Consider the following 19,176-nt stretch of genomic DNA (forward strand, 5'->3'; position numbering starts at 1 on the left):
ATTCAGGACAGTCTAAATATGTCCTTCTCTATAATCAATATTTGTGCATCTGGATGAGCCATTTTCAGTGACCCAAGTCTACCATTCTCAAAGTCAAATTTTGTATTAGCACCTATATGACCTACTCCTAGCTAAAGAGGGGTTTCAGCAGCCTTGATGTGGGGGTTATAAGTGTGGAAGCCTTTCCCACACCCTTTTAATCTGGTTGGTTGGTTTGATAGATCATGCCCTGGTGGGTTTGCACCCCACCCCCATAGTAACCAAGTGAGAAGATACTAGCATCTCAGAGGGCTTCAAGTTAAATTCCAACAATAGAAATAGAATTCTTGTCCTCCTGGCTCTAAGTGGCTTAGTGAGTGGAGGTGTCACCCAGATTCTATAGTCCTAACAGGGTCACTGCATTTGGTTACATTGCTTAAAACTTCCTATCTTACATTTTACTTTGAGGCCAGTAAGCATTAAGAAATTGTTACAATCTATAGTTTGCATTTGTTGATTTGCATAAGCATTGCCAATCCAAGTCATTTGCATGGTAGGGTTCTTTTATTAGTGTGGACCCTCTTTAGTCCAGGATTACATGAAAAAACAAGCATTCCATGTTCTCAGTAGAAGGAAATCTTTATCACTGACAGTCAAAGCTAAGGCAATCAGTAAGCTGTCAGCACCAATGCATTCTCAACTGAAAATAGCTATTTGAATATTTGGTGACTTAAGGTCTACTAACAGCTATTTTGACTTCTCAACAGGGTATTACACCTTTAGCCAATGTTCAGCTTTGCTAAAAATTATTTTTCTGCACTTTTGTATCAAATTCTGCCACATGTTTTGACACTGAGCCTGAGAACATGTTTGTTTGTGAACTTACTGTTGACCTTGATTTTTGGATCAAGTGACTTTCACCTGAGGCATCAACAGAGGCAATTGAATGTGGGCCGTGCCAGATAATCTGAAAATCAACGTTTAAACTTTGAATTATAGAAAGATTGTGAAAAACAGATGTTACAGAAGGGTCTAGCAAGCACCCTTCATTGTCATTCCCTGCGGTTTGCCTGAGTGAGAGGGAATCTTGAGTTCTCATATTTCCTCCACTTCTTTAGGCTAACTTCTGGAGATGTTTCTGCTGAAAGGTAGAAGATTGTACCTCCCACTGTATAAAGACACTTTCACATTTGAATTACCTACTCGGTTTCCTCAATAAAGTATCTAAGTAGTTTTGTCCACAGCCATTAGTCTTCCTCTAATTGCTCTGACTCAACTGGAGACCGACTTTGTGGTTGGAAATTTTGTGACATTACTAAGAAAACTCAGTCAGTACCAGGACTCTTCTCAAACTCCTGTTTGCAAACCCAAGGAAAGACCTTTAGCAGGAAAGGACAAAATACTGATATGCAAAACAATTATGTGATGTTTGGTAGAACTCAAATGATCTGTGAACTTACCCTTCTGTCTCTTGTTTTTTTTTTTTGGTCAAAGGAACCAGTTCAAGGAAATTTTTAGTGAAGCTACCTACTGATGATTTGTGTTCTTGAGGGACAAACAAGTTCTGGAAAATTAAAAGCCAGGCAATATCAAAAGTTTATGTTCAGCTAGTAGTTTCAAAATGATTTCCCATCAAACCTTTATTTTTGCTTTCCTCCTTGCCATGGGTCATCCTTTCTGGAGGTACACATACTTTTTACAGTTAAAAAGTGTTTCAGGAGAGCAGAAGCTGCACTAAGAATCAAATCAGAAATTAAGAGTAGCAAGGGGTCCATGTGAGAAAGTGACCCTATTTTGAAGTAGATGATGGGATGGAGCAGAGTAGATACTAGATCGCAGACTCATGAGATTTTGACTTGAAGGATACCTTAAAGCAATTGATTTCAAGGTTCAGCATGCACCAGAATCACTCTGTGAGCTTGTTGAAATGCAGACTCCAAGACCCCAACACCAGCCATCCCGATTTAAAGGGTCTGAGTTGGAGCCCAGGAATCTATTGATAACAAGTATCATAGATGATTGTGCTGTAGGTAGTCCATGCTGATCTTCACGTTGAAAAACCTTGCTTTAGAGGGTAGAGGGTACAACCCATTCACTCTGTACATAAGGAAAACGGGGCCCTGAAAGATTAGGAAATTAGTCTAAAGTCCTTGAGAATAAGACTAAGAAGCCAGGTTTCTCAGTCCAGGATCTTTCCTTATTGCTATAGTCCTACAGGGAGGTTTTTTGTTTTTTCTCCTCCTTCTGGGCTCTCCCCTAGGGTCTATCTATGCCAATGGCCAACATGCCTGTCATTTCCAGATACAGCTGGTATCCCTTTTCACTACACTCAGACTTAGTGGGCAATACTGGTAATTGAGGAGCAGCTACAAAATGAACCTGGCCCCCTTAGCTTCATTGTTCACTATAAGCTGAGTGAAAGCTACAATATACTTTTTCAAGGCCAGTGCACAAAGCTGTAACGACAAATGGCTGAGCTCTCTAGTAACCATTGGTTGAGCCAGTCGACTAGTCCACATTGATTACACATAGGGGCCCCTGAACCTTAGACTATACCCCGTCCTGTTAAGGACCTGCTCCAGAATACCTGGCCACCTGTCATATGCAAGGCCATTAAGAATTTGGATAACTGATCGATTACTTAAGTAAAAAGAATCGACCACGTGTATAGTCTTTGTTTATTTCTAATGCACGTTACAGATAAACAACTGATGGTAGACTTGGGGTAGGGTGGACAGTGGAGAGAGGAGCAGAAGAGTGGAAAGAAAGCTAAGCATGGGGCTGCCTAGTGAAGCTAAAAGTGTTTGTCAAGTAATACTAGTGGTCAATGAGAGGGAAGAGTAAGGGGTATATGGGATGTATGAGTTTTTTCTTTTCATTTATTTTTCTGGAGTGATATAAATGGTCTAAAAAATGATCATGGTGATGAATACACAACTATGTAATGATATTGTGAGCCACTCATTGTGCACCATGTATGGTCTTTATGTGTATTTGTCAATAAAAATATTTTTAATTGTTTTTCCATGTAAAAAAAAAAGTGTTTGTCAAGTAAGAGAACTGAAATGTCAGGGATGTTTGTTAAGTAAGAGAACTCAAATGTCAGGGAGGAAATTCCATCAATTTGATTCTAAATCATGTACTACATACTTTTATTTGCACTGAACTCCACCTTTTTAAACTTTTATAAAGACAGATGAAATGTTTCATGAAAACTCTCCACATGAATGAACTGATATTACATGTACTGATAAAACCTGCTCTCCTGAATCAAGAAAAAAGACCATTGTACATTTTTTTGGAGATTTCTAGCACAAAGTTCCCCAAATTTCTTAACTTTAAGGGAAAAAAATAGTAACAGATTATCTTAGAAATAAAAAAAGGTATAAGGGCATCAAACATTTCACCACTGAGAACATAAGAACAAATGTTACAGACCTTCTATTTAGATGTTCCTAAGATGTGGTTTGCTGTGGATGATGTTGAATAAAAATAGAGGACATACCTCAAAAGTAGCCTAGCAACAGGAGGCAGGACATCATGAGAGGGGTATGGGAAAGACCAGGTTGATGATGACAAAATTGTCTTGGATCAGTTCTACCTACAGTTTACTAACAAAGATTAAGAAGCTATTTTAGGTGGAAGCTTATTTGTGTTGTGAATGAGAGATTAGACTACTTGAATCCAACTGGCTACTGGGGATATAGCTTTTGCCCAATTAGAATCCCACTTAGGGAAGGTGTGGAGCCCTAGGTCAGCCACCTGAGGAATGTCTCTGTAGGGAATCTTGTACAACTGGGGTCATTATAAGGGCACTAAATACCTGGGAGAATTAAAGGAAGAAGATGCTGAAGGAAGGAGTGAGAAGAGCCACCCAATAGATTCTATCAATGTTACCAACTGTTGTGGCTCAAGCTAGCTCTGGGTTAGGTTACTTTGAGGGAATTAGAAAACAAGTGTTGAGTCACCTCCCTTGAGTTGCTAGAAGACAGAGGTGGGCAATTTTGGGTTTTGGTGGTCACAGAGTGTGGCTTCTGGTGGGCCACAATCTGACTACTCAGAGCTCAACAACAAATGGTGAAGAGAGGAAAGAGAACTACTTGGTGCTCTGTTTTTAACTCACAGGCTTAACCTTCAACTTGCTGCTTATCCCATTTGGTGGGCTACTTCCATGGGGTAGTTTCTTATCACAGGATCATTTCTTACTTGAATCAGCATAATAATCTATGTAGTGTTTACTATGTGCCAGATCTTATTTTAAGTTCCTTGCATTTATGTTTTCATTTACTCCTTGCAACAGATAAGGAAATGGAGGTACACGAAGATGAAGTTACTTGCCCAAGATTAGAGTGCTAGGAAGTGACAGAGCCAAAATGAAAACCCCACCAATATGACTTCCGTGTACATGTTCATCATCACTGCAGCTTAATGCTGCCTAGTCACTGAATATGAAGGAAGGACCCTGGAGGTAAACAAGCCCAGCTATCCAGAACCACTGGGGAAAGACTCAACTAGAGGAATTCATTTTCCATATGGCTGAAGTCTCATCCTTTAAGTGTGGAAATTTGTAAATGATACCTGTTTTTGGATAGAATTCTTCCTAATGTTCTGTAGACTTACCGACAGGAGACTCTAAACATGTGGTCACATTTTCTTAAAGATTAAATGTCTTCATTACAAACATTTTTCATGCATTTACTCCACATTTATCAAGGGTCTGTGCTGTTGATACAGCTATAGATGGCAATGGTGGCTATGTGGGGCTCTAGCTGAATGAATCTTCTGGTTAATGAAGGACAACAGATTCTCAGTGCTCTATTCAGATGCCATAGTATGCTGGTTGGCACTTCTTCAGTTGGAAACCAGATGCCTTAAGGTTGGTTCTAGAATCAGGTGATTCATGTATAAGCTGTTGCACCATTTACTAACTTTATAACCTTGGGCAGTCAGTGAGCTTTAGTTTACTCACCTGTGAAATAGGGACAAAATAATTCCTACCTTAAGGGTTGTGAGGACTCAATGAGATAATGCAATGGAAGCACTTAGCACAGTGCCTGGATCCTAGTGAGTTCTTTTGATCATGAAGCAATCAGGTTTCTTTCACTCTTAAGCAATGGGTATCAGCTCAGAGGCTGTGTTCTCCTTAGTTCAGTTCATTTGCAGCTCAAGTGATGTTTCTTGGCTGTCAGAGGAGCCTCTTCCAGCCCAGAGCCAACAAGCCCAGGCCTCTCTGAATGGGAGAAATAACATGAGCTATTGGTTGACATGTCTCAAAAATTATGCCCTTTACCAAGCAGGCATACAATGAGTACTAGCTTAAATAGAGTACACAGTAAGCCAGGTGGTTGATTCACCTCACCTCACCTTGCCTTGGCTGTGCTTCATTTTCTCCACCTGAACATGGACCTAATAATACATGCCACCTACACACCTTATTGCTAGTCTAAGGGTTATTGTAGGCAAAGGCCATAGAGAGCGGGGGATCATTAGAAGATGTGCGTCTAGCAAAGTGGAAACCTTTGAACTTTCAGAGTTGTGAGGTTGTCGCATGGAGACCTGTTATCTTCATCTTTCAAACTCCTCTTCAGCATGTCAATTACGTTAGAAGCAAAGTGTTCCCTTCCGGCCCCAAGCCAGTGTATACATATACAGGAGAGCAGCCCATACCCCAGTTTAGTTCTCACCAAAAGACTCTTGAGTGAAGCTTACTTATCAATTGTTTAGTAATTAATTAGTGGCATTAAATACTGCCACACCATGAGCTCTTTAAGGAGGGAGAGAGTGTATGAAAGGACAAAGGGTAGTGTTGTTTGTTCTATGAAAAATGTATGGGGTCTGAACTGGCAAATGCTATGGGATGGTGTCACTACAAGACATGGGATGACCAGTTTGTTTTCAGGACAACTTGCTGAAAAATCATTTCAATTCATTATTCTTTCATTCATTCCACAACTATTTACTGAGCACCTATTATGTACCAAGCACTGTTCTAGGCCCTTAAGGATACAGGAGTAAATGGAAAAGCCAAAGCCCCTGTGCCCATGGACATAACATTCTGGAGAGTATAATCAAATAAATAGATAAGTTAGCAAGACAATTTCAAATACTGTTAAGGATTATGAAAAAAATAAAACAGAGTAATTGGTTAGAGAATGACCAGGAAGATGGTTTAGATGGAATAATCAAGAAAGATCTCACCCCAGCTTATCTCATCCTGGAGCTTGAGGACTAGAAGTCATAAGCCCCGGTTATTAGGAACTTCTCTCCCTAAACGCCCAGGGAAGGATATCTTGCCATACATAAAAACCAAACACTGGGCTCTCATCCCAGCATTCAACAAGATTTTGCTTTGACTCAGAGTTTCTGAAAATGAAATCAGTCATTTCTGAAAAGTGGAGTGTCTGCCAGGGACATCTCTGGGCATGGTGCCCACCCAACTTATAGTTTCTAAATAATACTATGATGCTCATTTGGGCTTCAAAAGTTCACAGTCTGGATTCTCTGAGAAAGGTACAGGTATGAAAAGGACTTGGGGGAATTGTGTGGGCAGGTAACATATAATTATAAGGCAAGTGGTAGACATTTGGTGAACTACTCTCCTAGGTGGGCAGATTCCTTAGAGACTAAATCACCACCTCCAATATTTTCTAGAAGTAGTTGGGAAGAGATAAATAATAAATTAAATGAACAGCAGAGGCAGAGTTTAAGCAAACACACAATAGCAGCCAAAAACACTGTAAAAGCTGTGGTAACACCTGTCATACAATCAGTGGGAGAGGCAGAAATAGCATAATGATTAAGCAACAAGCTCAGGAAGGAGGCTGCCTAGATTTAGACACTGCTCTGCTATTCTCTAGTTGGGTAAGTTTTCTTCAGCCACCAGTATACAGTCTGTAAAATGGGGATAATAATAGGATAAGCACCTCATGGAGCTATTGTAAGATTCAATGAGTTATTATACAGGAAGTGATTCAAATATGGTTGAGCACATACTAAGTGCTGCATGTTATTATTGATGAGTTGTAAATGTTTCTAGAATGTTCAATTGAGTTTATCTGCTATGCAGGCTAGTGAGCAGACATTAAGGATAAAGAAACGCAAAAGTAGGTGAAAGGAGAGTTGCAGTGAGTAAAACTTCCAAATTTGGGTCATTTATTATTGCCTGTGAATTCTATCACTGAAGTTGTTTTGTATTCTTATTCTTCTACTCTACACACCCACATTTCTTGTGGCACACCTAAGCACAGCCAAGATAAGGGAGAGTGGGGAGTGTTTCCACATGGAAAATAAAGATGGAAATTGCTTATTTCAGGAAAAGCAAAACTAAACAACATGGAGGTACAATTGGGGCTGTCCCCACCTACTTCCTAGGCAGCTTCATAGGAAGCTGGCATTGGCCCTCAAACAACAGTGCCGGGTCATCTGGGTCTGGTGCTGTCATACACCTACTCTTTTCTATTCCACCATGTAACAAAGAACCAAGTCACCATTCTTTGGTTACTGATCACTTTGATGAGTACAACTCTTCATTTCCTGGTAACCGTTTCCTTCCGCATTACTAAGCCCTACCAACCGAAGGCCTCTGAGCTCTTCCACTCTGACTCAGAATGAGAGGCCCGCATGGCAAGCCTGTCGCCATGAATCAGAGCTTTTCCAGTGTTTGTTGATAGGAAGGGAAGAATGCAGGTATGGCAACAGTGATTACAATGCCTACGGCTCTGGAAACCTCGCCAACCAATTTCTAGTCACTCGTCATCTAAAGATTGTTCCTGAGGGGTAAAGCACCTTCATGTGAAGGCGGAAATGATGACACAGGGGCTGCCAAGGACTCCCTCTCTATACTGCTCCATGCACGGCTCTATTTTGTTCCACGTTCCCCATGTTTACTCATCAATGTGGACAGGGAGGAAAGGATTTAAAGCTTGAATTTACATCAAGGGTGTTAATAGCAGTCATGGATTTCGACCCCTTTCGGTAGTATTTACAATTTGAAGATAGTACTAAAAAGGGTTAAAAAATCTCTAAAGATTTGGCTGCTCTTGTGTGTTTGCTTAAACTCTGCTGCTCATTTCATGCATTATTTATCTCCTCCCAATTGCTTCCAGAGAAGAACGGAAGTGGTGACTTGGCCTCTAAGGAGTCAGCCCACCTAGGAGAGTAGTTCACCAAATGTCTGCTGGCTGGCTTATGATTACTTGTTACCTGCCCACACAATTTCCCCAAGTGTATTACATACCCGAACCCTCCTTAGAGAATCAGGGCTGTGAAATTTTGAAGCCCAAGTGAGTGCCATAGTATTATGTAGAAACTATGAGTTGGGTGGGCACTGTGCCCAGAGATTGCCTGGCAGACACTCCACTTTCAGAGATGACTGATTTCATTTTCAGAAACCCTGAGTCAAAGCAAAATCTTGCTGAATGCTGGGATGAGAGCCCAGAGTTTGGTTATTATGTATGGCAAGATAACCTGCCTGGAGCTATTAGGGAAAGCAGTTCTGTTGCACTGGTTGGCTGAGCTGCCTGGTAAGCTGGATAAAGCAGTAGGCTTATAAGCATATGGTCTAAGGTCATGAGTTTGCTTCCAGGGGCAAGGATTTGATGGTTGGGTGTGTTTTGCATCTTGCCCCTAAGGACACATGCTGAGGAGAGAATCTTTAAAGTTTCAACCCAAAGATTCATCTACATTCCTGGGAGCACAAGTCAAAGTAGAAATGGGGACTAGGACTAGAGAAACACATCTTCACTAGCATTTGCAGCAAAATGGTACAGAAGAGTTCCAGGGAGCTAGCTGCCAAGCTTGTACATATTTAGCATAACTGCAGAAGTCAATTTCAAGATGTCCCCTATAAAAGAAAACGTAGTAACTCAGTACAGCTTCAAATTCTGTTTTCCCTTCCATCATAGAGCTCTTCTACCACTTAGCCCATCTGGCACAGTTTTCTCTCCTCTCTGCTCTTATCCACACGTTTATATTCAACTCCCTTCTTAAAATTCACCGATTCCATGACAATAACCAATAAAAAAGGTTTTTGTCTTGGGAAGGATTAAAATTGTGTCTTCTTTCCCATGGAGAGAAGAACTAGAGGAGATAAATTTATGCTTAAGAGAAGAGAATGTCCTGGCAACGTGGGACAGAGATCCTGGAATGAGCTGAGACTCAGCATCAAGGGACTGAGAAAAACCCTAGAATGAGCTGAGAATTAACAGCAAGGGATTGAGAGAACCTTCTTGACCAAAGGGGGAAGAGTGAAATGAGACTAAGTGTCAATGGCTGAGAGATTCCAAACAGAGTTGAGAGGTTATCCTGGAGGTTATTCTTATGCATTAAGTAGATATCACCCTGTTGTTCAAGATGTAGTAGAGAGGCTGGAGGGAACTGCCTGAAAACGTAGAGCTGTGTTCCAGTAGCCATGTTTCTTGATGATGATTGAACAATGATATAGCTTTCACAATGAGACTCTGTGAATGTGAAAACCTTGTGTCTGATGCTCCTTTTAGCTACTATATCGACAGATGAGTAGAACATGTGGAATAAAAATAAATAATGGGGGGAACAAATGTTAAATTTAGTTTGAAATGCTAGTGGTAAATGAAAGTGAGGGGTAAGGGGTATGGTATGTATAATCTTTTTTTTCTCTATTATCGTTTTATTTCTTTTTCTATTGTCTTTTTATTTCTTTTTCTAAATCGATGCAAATGTTCTAAGAAATGATGAATATGCAACTATGTGATGATATTAAGAATTATTGATTGTATATGTAGAATGGAATGATATCTTAATGTTTTGTTTGTTAATTTTTTTTTAATTAATAAAAAAAGTTTAAAAAAAAAAAAAAGAATGTGCTCAATTACCACAGGCCCACTCCCAACCCCACCACTCTGTTACTCGGTGTTACTTCAGCACTTGAATCATTAACCTCCAGTTTATTACTTGGCATTGCTTCAAGAGGGCAGTGCTTTTTATTTGTTTGTTTGCACTATGTTTGTTTTTCCCAGCAAAGTCAGTTCTTTTGGATTCTCAAAAACCTATGTCAGGTTTGCAACATTCAAAAAATCTGGGCAGTGTAAGCAAAACTTAGAGGAGATGCTTTCTAGTTAAAGTTAGCGAATGTCACATGTTCCCATCTGGGATGAATTCTTGCCCGTTTTGTGTAAGCAGTGGTTCTCCAGGGGCATGATGGCATTTTCACTGAGCCCTTTCCACTCTATGGTGCACTCTACAGGACTGAAAATAGTGGCACCGTTTAAAGAAAGGTGGCACTGTCTAAGGATACCAGTCTTCAACACACAAGAGTCCCCCCTTCACTGAACACTGAGGGGAAAGCCCCTCATCTGAGCACACTAGTAATTCAAATGACAGATAAAAACGGTCTCCATTTATGTTCAAGGAACTTCACATGGATTATCTTTTTTTTTTCCTCACAGCAACTCTAGGGTAGAAAATGTTATTGTCATCCCAATTCTCAAGGAACCTGAGGATCAAAGAAATTTTAAATCTTGTCCAAGCTCACTCAGCTTGTAAGTGGCAGAACTGGGACTCAAATGCAGGGAGTGAGAGGCCATTGCCCGAGCATTATTCTTTTTGCCACAGCCCTAATTGTTCCTCAGAGGTCTCCGATGCATGAAGGTAGGACTGAAATTGGACTGTCGATACCGTTTAATCGATTCTAAAATACCATTGGGCTTAAGAGGCACCATTGGTTTAGAAGCAACTTTTGGGAAAGATCATAAACTCCATGATATTGTTAAATTGTGTGACTGTGCAATGGTTAGGATGATGGGTTTTGACACCTGTGTCACTAAATAAAGGTGTGTGTGTGTGTGTATGTGTGACACCTTGGAGGAGATACTTAACCTTTCTGTGCCTCAAATTCCTCAACTATTAAATATGGGATAATAACTGTACATAATTCACAGAGTTATAAAAGAGTTAATATGGGTAAAGCACTTAGAATAGGACCTGGCCCATATTAGTTGCATGTAAGTGCTAGCTGTCATCATCATCATCATCATCATCACTATCATTTCATAAATGATAAAATATAAAAAATTAGCTTCTTAAAAATGAGGAAATACAGTAAAGACAACGATCTGATTCAATGATTGCTGGTCTAAATTGTGTATTTTGTCTTCTGATTTAATGATCTATGTGACTTAAGCATTAGCCACCCTTGCCATTCTATCTTTTCCTAAAATTCTGGGGTTTGTCCCCTCATAATCACTACTAAGTCAGATGCCCACTGGGAAGGCACTCCTCTGAGTCTGGGTCCTGTCTGGCTGTTCTTGCTGATCTCCTATGCAGGCCACTGGCCATATCTCTCAGCAGAGCATGGTACCACATGGAGATCCTGGACTTGGGCCCTTCCTGGTGCGCTGCTGCTTCTCTGCCCAGCCTCAGTGTGAAGCCAAATGTGGAGCAGGCCATCCTTCCCCTACTGCTCACAACTCCACTGTTCTAGTTTCCTAACTGCTGGAATGCAATATACCAGAAACAGAATGACTTTTTAAAAAGGAGAATTTAATGAGTTGCTAGTTTGCAGCCCTAAGGCCGAGAAAATATCCCAGTTAAAGTAAGTCTACAGAAATGTCCAATCTAAGGCATCCAGGAAAAGATACCTTGGTTCAGGAAGGCCAATGAAGTTCAGGGTCTCTCTCTTATCCAAGAAGGCACATGGTGAACACAGTCATGGTTTCTCTCTCAGCTGGAAGGGCACATGGCGAGCAAGGCATCATCTACTAGCTTCTCCTCCTAGCTTCCTGTTTCATGAAGCTCCCTGGAAGAAGTTTTCCTTCTTCATCCCCAAAGGTCACTGACTGGTGGACTCTCTGCTTCTTGTGGCTTCTCGTTCTGCTCTGCTCTCTCTGAATCTCTCATTCTCCAAAATATTTCCTCTTTTATAGGACTCCAATAAACCAATCAAGATCCACCCAAATGGGTGGAGACATGTCGTCCCCTAATCCAGTTTAACAACCACTCTTGACCAAATCACATCATCCAGGGAGATGATCTGATTACAGTTTCAAACATACAGTATTGAATAAAGATTATTCTACCTTTATGAAATGATATTTTGATTAAAACATGGCTTTTCTAGGGGGCATACTTCCTTTCAAACCAGCACTTCCACTTCCACTTAAGAGTTCCTTAGGCACATCAGACATCACTGGAAGGTTGGCAGTGAGGATAACTAGAAAGAACTATAATGAGGAAGAGAAGGATGCAAACTTATACACTAAAATGCCTTTTGCCTTCGTGTTGTGCAACGAAGAAAATCATGAAAGATTTAGACTTCATATAAGTGTCCTTTGTGGACACATCCCAGTTCCCAGTTCTGTGCTCTTCTATTGAGGGTGTGTTCTTCCCTTCTAATAGTCCTCCATTGTCAAGGTGGGAATTACAACCTTCATGTGGGGAAATTCCTCCCCATAGTAGCTAACTTTGACCACTTACTGTATGCCAGGCACTGGGTATTAATGATTGTATTTCATTGATTATGAGGTGTCCGTATTTCACATTTTAGCATTTTTGGAACCAGGATGTATATAGAGGTTAGGGAGCAACCTGTTTTTCTTTATTTAGTGGTCCATATAATAATGGTCTATCTTCCAAATGATAACATCTTCGAGTCAATGCAATGTGGAATTTGATCCTCACAGCAACTTCATCATGTAAGGACTACTGTTATCAACATTTTTACAGATGATGTAATTGAGATTCAGAGAGGTCACACAAGCAGTAGCTTCAAGGTCACTCAAGGTCATATAGGTAGTCAATGGTGGATTTGTATCTAGGCAGCCTGTCTCAAGAGCCTGTACCCATAGAAGAGGATCAACTCCTCCTGGATTAACACGTCTCCGAAGGTCACCTTTAAATATCAAAAGACAGTCCAATCTAAGTCATATTGAGTAAGAAAAAGATTTTTTCAAATGTTTCTAAAACCTGCCCATCTGGCCATGCCAATTTATATTGTTAAGCAAAGCAAGAGTCAGCATTTTGTTTCTCCTTCCTCTTTCACACTGACCCCTGCATGTGTGTGTGTGAGTGTGTTGGTGGGGGGGTGTCCAGAGACAAAAACTGTGGGCTTGTCACCTGACCCAAAGATGACCACCTTGAAGTTACACAAAGAGCAGGCATGAGGTTTGAAATGGAAACTTTTTCTTTATTTTGGAGGGCAGGCCAAATTCCAGGGCAGAGCTATCTCCTGCAATCTCTGAGGAGAGATGCTGGTGAGAGGATATATTATCCTTCTGTCCTAACAACATCTCCAGGGCAAGAAATGACATATGAGGAGCAGTTATCCTGCCAGTTACATATATTTGTGATATTATTCACAACGTGACTTATCTGATAAAAGTGTGTGTTCCATCAACTCCTTCCTCATGGATCTGTGACAGAAAGAAGAAAGTTTGACAGAAGAAGTAAAGATTTGTCTCCTCAAACTGTGTCTGCATCAAGTGAGCAAAAAGCCACAATACTTCAAAATGAAAATGGAACATCTTGGTCCCAGTTCTAAAATTTGAGGCAAGCAATTGTAGAAAATGAAACAATTCATGAGTTTGGGGGCAGCTTAATCTAAGAATTTCCAAATGCTGTGTAATGTACAGTCTGTATTCTTCCTTTTCTAACACAGATCTTTGTGAAACACAATTTTGATTATCACTAGGCAAAAACAAAACAAAAAGCAAATTAGGGAGTTAATTCAATATAACATCTGACGTGGGAATCATGGAAACTCATTCTTAACATTAAGTGAGCATGGGGAATTTTAGATAATGGACACCTCACTGTATTCATTTTTTTTATTAATTAAAAAAAGAATTAACAAAACAATTAGAAATCATTCCATTCTACATGTACAATCAGTAATTCTTAATAACATCACATAGTTGCATATTCATCATTTCTTAGTACATTTGCATCGATTTAGAAAAAGAAATAAAAAGACAACAGAATAAGAATTAAAACATTAATAGAAAGAAAAAAAAAACAAAAAACCTATACCTCACATGCAGCTTCATTCAGTGTTTTAACATAATTGCATTACAATTGGGTAGTATTGTGCTGTCCATTTCTGAGTTTTTATATCCAGTCCCGTTGTACAGTCTGTATCCCTTCAGCTCCAATTACCCCTTCTCTTTTTTTTTTTTTAATTAACGGAAAAAAAGAAATTAACCCAACATTTAGAAATCATACCATTCTACATATGCAATCAGTAATTCTTAACATCATCACATAGATGCATGATCATCATTTCTTAGAACATTTGCATCGGTTTAGAAAAACTAGCAACATAACCGAAAAAGATATAGAATGTTAATATAGAGACAAAAATAAAAGTAATAATAGTAAAGTCAAAACAAAACAAAACAAAACAAAACAAAAACCTATAGCTCAGATGCAGCTTCATTCAGTGTTTTAACAAGATTACTTTACAATTAGGTATTACTGTGTTGTCCATTTTTGAGTTTTTGTATCTAGTCCTGTTGCACAGTCTGTATCCCTTCAACTCCAATTGCCCATTATCTTACCCTGTTTCTACCTCCTGCTAGACTCTGTTACCAATGACATATTCCAAATTTATTCTCGAATGTCTGTTCACATCAGCGGGACCATACAGTATTTGTCCTTTAGTTTTTGGCTAGACTCACTCAGCATAATGTTCTCTAGGTCCATCCATGTTATTACATGCTTCATAAGTTTATCCTGTCTTAAAGCTGCATAGTATTCCATCGTATGTATATACCACAGTTTGTTTAGCCACTCGTCTGTTGATGGACATTTTGGCTGTTTCCATCTCTTTGCAATTGTAAATAATGCTGCTATAAACATTGGTGTGCAAATGTCCGTTTGTGTCTTTGCCCTTAAGTCCTTTGAGTAGATACCTAGCAATGGTATTGCTGGGTCGTATGGCAATTCTATATTCAGCTTTTTGAGGAACCGCCAAACTGCCTTCCACAGTGGTTGCACCATTTGACATTCCCACCAACAGTGGATAAGTGTGCCTCTTTCTCCGCATCGTCTCCAGCACTTGTCATTTTCTGTTTTGTTGATAATGGCCATTCTGGTGGGTGTGAGATGATATCTCATTATGGTTTTGATTTGCATTTCTCTAATGGCCAGGGACATTGAGCATCTCTTCATGTGCCTTTTGGCCATTTGTATTTCCTCTTCTGATAGGTGTCTGTTCAAGTCTTTTTCCCATTTTGTAATTGGGTTGGCTGTCTTTTTGTTGTTGAGATGAACAATCTCTTTATAAATTCTGGATACTAGACCTTTATCTGATATATCATTTCCAAATATTGTCTCCCATTGTGTAGGCTGTCTTTCTACTTTCTTGATGAAGTTCTTTGACGCACAAAAGTGTTTAATTTTGAGGAGCTCCCATTTATTTATTTCCTTCTTCAGTGTTCTTGCTTTAGGTTTAAGGTCCATAAAACCGCCTCCAGTTGTAAGATCCATAAGATATCTCCCAACATTTTCCTCTAACTGTTTTATGGTCTTAGACCTAATGTTTAGATCTTTGATCCATTTTGAGTTAACTTTTGTATAGGGTGTGAGAGATGGTTCTTCTTTCATTCTTTTGCATATGGATATCCAGTTCTCTAGGCACCATTTATTGAAGAGACTGTTCTGTCCCAGGTGAGTTGGCTTGACTGCCTTATCAAAGATCAAATATCCATAGATGAGAGGGTCTATATCTGAGCACTCTGTTTGATTCCATTGGTCGATATATCTATCTTTATGCCAATACCATGCTGTTTTGACCACTGTGGCTTCATAATATGCCTTAAAGTCCGGCATCGCTAGACCTCCAGCTTCGTTTTTTTTCCTCAAGATGTTTTTAGCAATTCGGGGCACCCTGCCCTTCCAGATAAATTTGCTTATTGGTTTTTCTATTTCTGAAAAATACGTTGTAGGGATTTTTATTGGTATTGCATTGAATCTGTAAATCAATTTAGGTAGGATTGACATCTTAACTATATTTAGTCTTCCAATCCATGAACACGGTATGCCCTTCCATCTATTTAGGTCTTCTGTGATTTCTTTTAACAGTTTTTTGTAGTTTTCTTTATATAGGTTTTTTGTCTCTTTAGTTAAATTTATTCCTAGGTATTTTACTCTTTTAGTTGCAATTGTAAATGGGATTCGTTTCTTGATTTCCCCCTCAGCTTGTTCATTACTAGTGTATAGAAATGCTACAGATTTTTGAATGTTGATCTTGTAACCTGCTACTTTGCTGTACTCATTTATTAGCTCTAGTAGTTTTGTTGTGGATTTTTCCGGGTTTTCGACGTATAGTATCATATCGTCTGCAAACAGTGATAGTTTTACTTCTTCCTTTCCAATTTTGATGCCTTGTATTTCTTTTTCTTGTCTAATTGCTCTGGCTAGAACCTCCAACACAATGTTGAAAAATAGTGGTGATAGTGGACATCCTTGTCTTGTTCCTGATCTTAGGGGGAAAGTTTTCAATTTTTCCCCATTGAGGATAATATTAGCTGTGGGTTTTTCATATATTCCCTCTATCATTTTAAGGAAGTTCCCTTGTATTCCTATATTTTGAAGTGTTTTCAACAGGAAAGGATGTTGAATCTTGTCAAATGCCTTCTCTACATCAATTGAGATGATCATGTGATTTTTCTGCTTTGATTTGTTGATATGGTGTATTACATTAATTGATTTTCTTATGTTGAACCATCCTTGCATACCTGGGATGAATCCTACTTGGTCATGATGAATAATTCTTTTAATGTGTTGTTGGATACGATTTGCTAGAATTTTATTGAGGATTTTTGCATCTATATTCATTAGAGAGATTGGTCTGTTGTTTTCTTTTTTTGTAATATCTTTGCCTGGTTTTGGTATGAGGGTGATGTTGGCTTCATAGAATGAATTAGGTAGTTTTCCCTCCACTTCGATTTTTTTGAAGAGTTTGAGGAGAATTGGTACTAATTCTTTCTGGAACGTTTGGTAGAATTCACATGTGAAGCCATCTGGTCCTGGACTTTTCTTTTTAGGAAGCTTTTGAATGACTAATTCAATTTCTTTACTTGTGATTGGTTTGTTGAGGTCATCTATGTCTTCTTGAGTCAAAGTTGGTTGTTCATGTCTTTCCAGGAACCCGTCCATTTCATCTAAATTGTTGTATTTATTAGCGTAAAGTTGTTCATAGTATCCTGTTATTACCTCCTTTATTTCTGTGAGGTCAGCAGTTATGTCTCCTCTTCCATTTCTGATCTTATTTATTTGCATCCTCTCTCTTCTTCTTTTTGTCAATCTTGATAAGGGCCCATCAATCTTATTGATTTTCTCATAGAACCAACTTCTGGTCTTATTGATTTTCTCTATTGTTTTCATTTCATTTATTTCTGCTCTGATCTTTGTTATTTCTTTCCTTCTGCTTGCTTTGGGATTAGTTTGCTGTTCTTTCTCCAGTTCTTCCAAGTGAACAGTTAATTCTTGCATTTTTGCCTTTTCTTCTTTTCTGATATAGGCATTTAGGGCAATAAATTTTCCTCTTAGCACTGCCTTTGCTGCATCCCATAAGTTTTGATATGTTGTGTTTTCATTTTCATTTGCCTCGAAGTATTTACTAATTTCTCCTTTGACCCACTCGTTGTTTAAGAGTGTGTTGTTGAGCCTCCACGTATTTGTGAATTTTCTGGCATTCCGCCTATTATTGAATTCCAACTTCATTCCTTTATGATCCGAGAAAGTGTTGTGTATGATTTCAATCTTTTTAAAATTGTTAAGACTTGCTTTGTGACCCAGCATATGGTCTATCTTTGAGAATGATCCATGAGCACTTGAGAAAAAGGTGTATCCTGCTGTTGTGGGATTTAATGTCCTATAAATGTCTGTTAAGTCTAGCTCCTTTATAGTAATATTCAGATTCTCTATTTCTTTATTGAACCTCTGTCTAGATGTTCTGTCCATTGATGAGAGTGGGGAATTGAAGTCTCCAACTATTATGGTATTTGTGTCTATTTCCTTTTTCAGTGTTTGCAGTGTATTCCTCACGTATTTTGGGGCATTCTGGTTCGGTGCATAAATATTTATGATTGTTATGTCTTCTTGTTTAATTGTTCCTTTTATTAGTATATAGTGTCCTTCTTTGTCTCTTTTAACTGTTTTACATTTGAAGTCTAACTTGTTGGATATTGGTATAGCCACTCCTGCTATTTTCTGGTTGTTATTTGCATGAAATATCTTTTCCCAACCTTTCATTTTCAACCTATGTTTATTTTTGGGTCTAAGATGTGTTTCCTGTAGACAGCATATAGAAGGATCCTGTTTTTTAATCCATTCTGCCATTCTATGTCTTTTGATTTGGGAATTCAGTCCATTAACATTTAGTGTTATTATTGTTTGGATAATATTTTCCTCTACCATTTTGCCTTTTGTATTATATATATCATATTTGACTTTCCTTCTTTCTACACTCTTCTCCATACCTCTCTCTTCTGTCTTTTCGGTTCTGACTCTAGTGCTCCCTTTAGTATTTCTTGCAGAGCTGGTCTCTTGGTCACAAATTCTCTCAGTGACTTTTTGTCTGAGAATGTTTTAATTTCTCCCTCATTTTTGAAGGACAATTTTGCTGGATATAGGAGTCTTGGTTGGCAGTTTTTCTCTTTTAGTAATTTAAATATATCATCCCACTGTCTTCTAGCCTCCATGATTTCTGCTGAGAAATCTACACATAGTCTTATTGGGTTTCCCTTGTATGTGATGGATTGTTTTTCTCTTGTTGCTTTCAAGATCCTCTCTTTCTCTTTGACCTCTGACATTCTAACTAGTAAGTGTCTTGGAGAATGCCTATTTGGGTATAATCTCCTTGGGGTGCGCTGCACTTCTTGGATCTGTAATTTTAGGTCTTTCATAAGAGTTGGGAAATTTTCAGTGAAAATTTCTTCCATTAGTTTTTCTCCTCCTTTTCCCTTCTCTTCTCCTTCTGGGACACCCACAACACGTATATTTGTGCGGTTCATATTGTCCTTGAGTTCCCTGATACCCTGTTCAATTTTTTCCATTCTTTTCCCGATAGTTTCTGTTTGTTTTTGGAATTCAGATGTTCCGTCCTCCAAATCACTAATTCTATATTCTGTCTCTCTGAATCTATCATTGTAGGTATCCATTGTTTTTTCTATCTTTTCTACTTTGTCCTTCACTTCCATAAGTTCTGTGATTTGTTTTTTC

The sequence above is a fragment of the Tamandua tetradactyla genome, chromosome X (genome assembly GCF_023851605.1).
Source record: "Tamandua tetradactyla isolate mTamTet1 chromosome X, mTamTet1.pri, whole genome shotgun sequence".
NCBI lineage: Eukaryota > Metazoa > Chordata > Mammalia > Pilosa > Myrmecophagidae > Tamandua > Tamandua tetradactyla.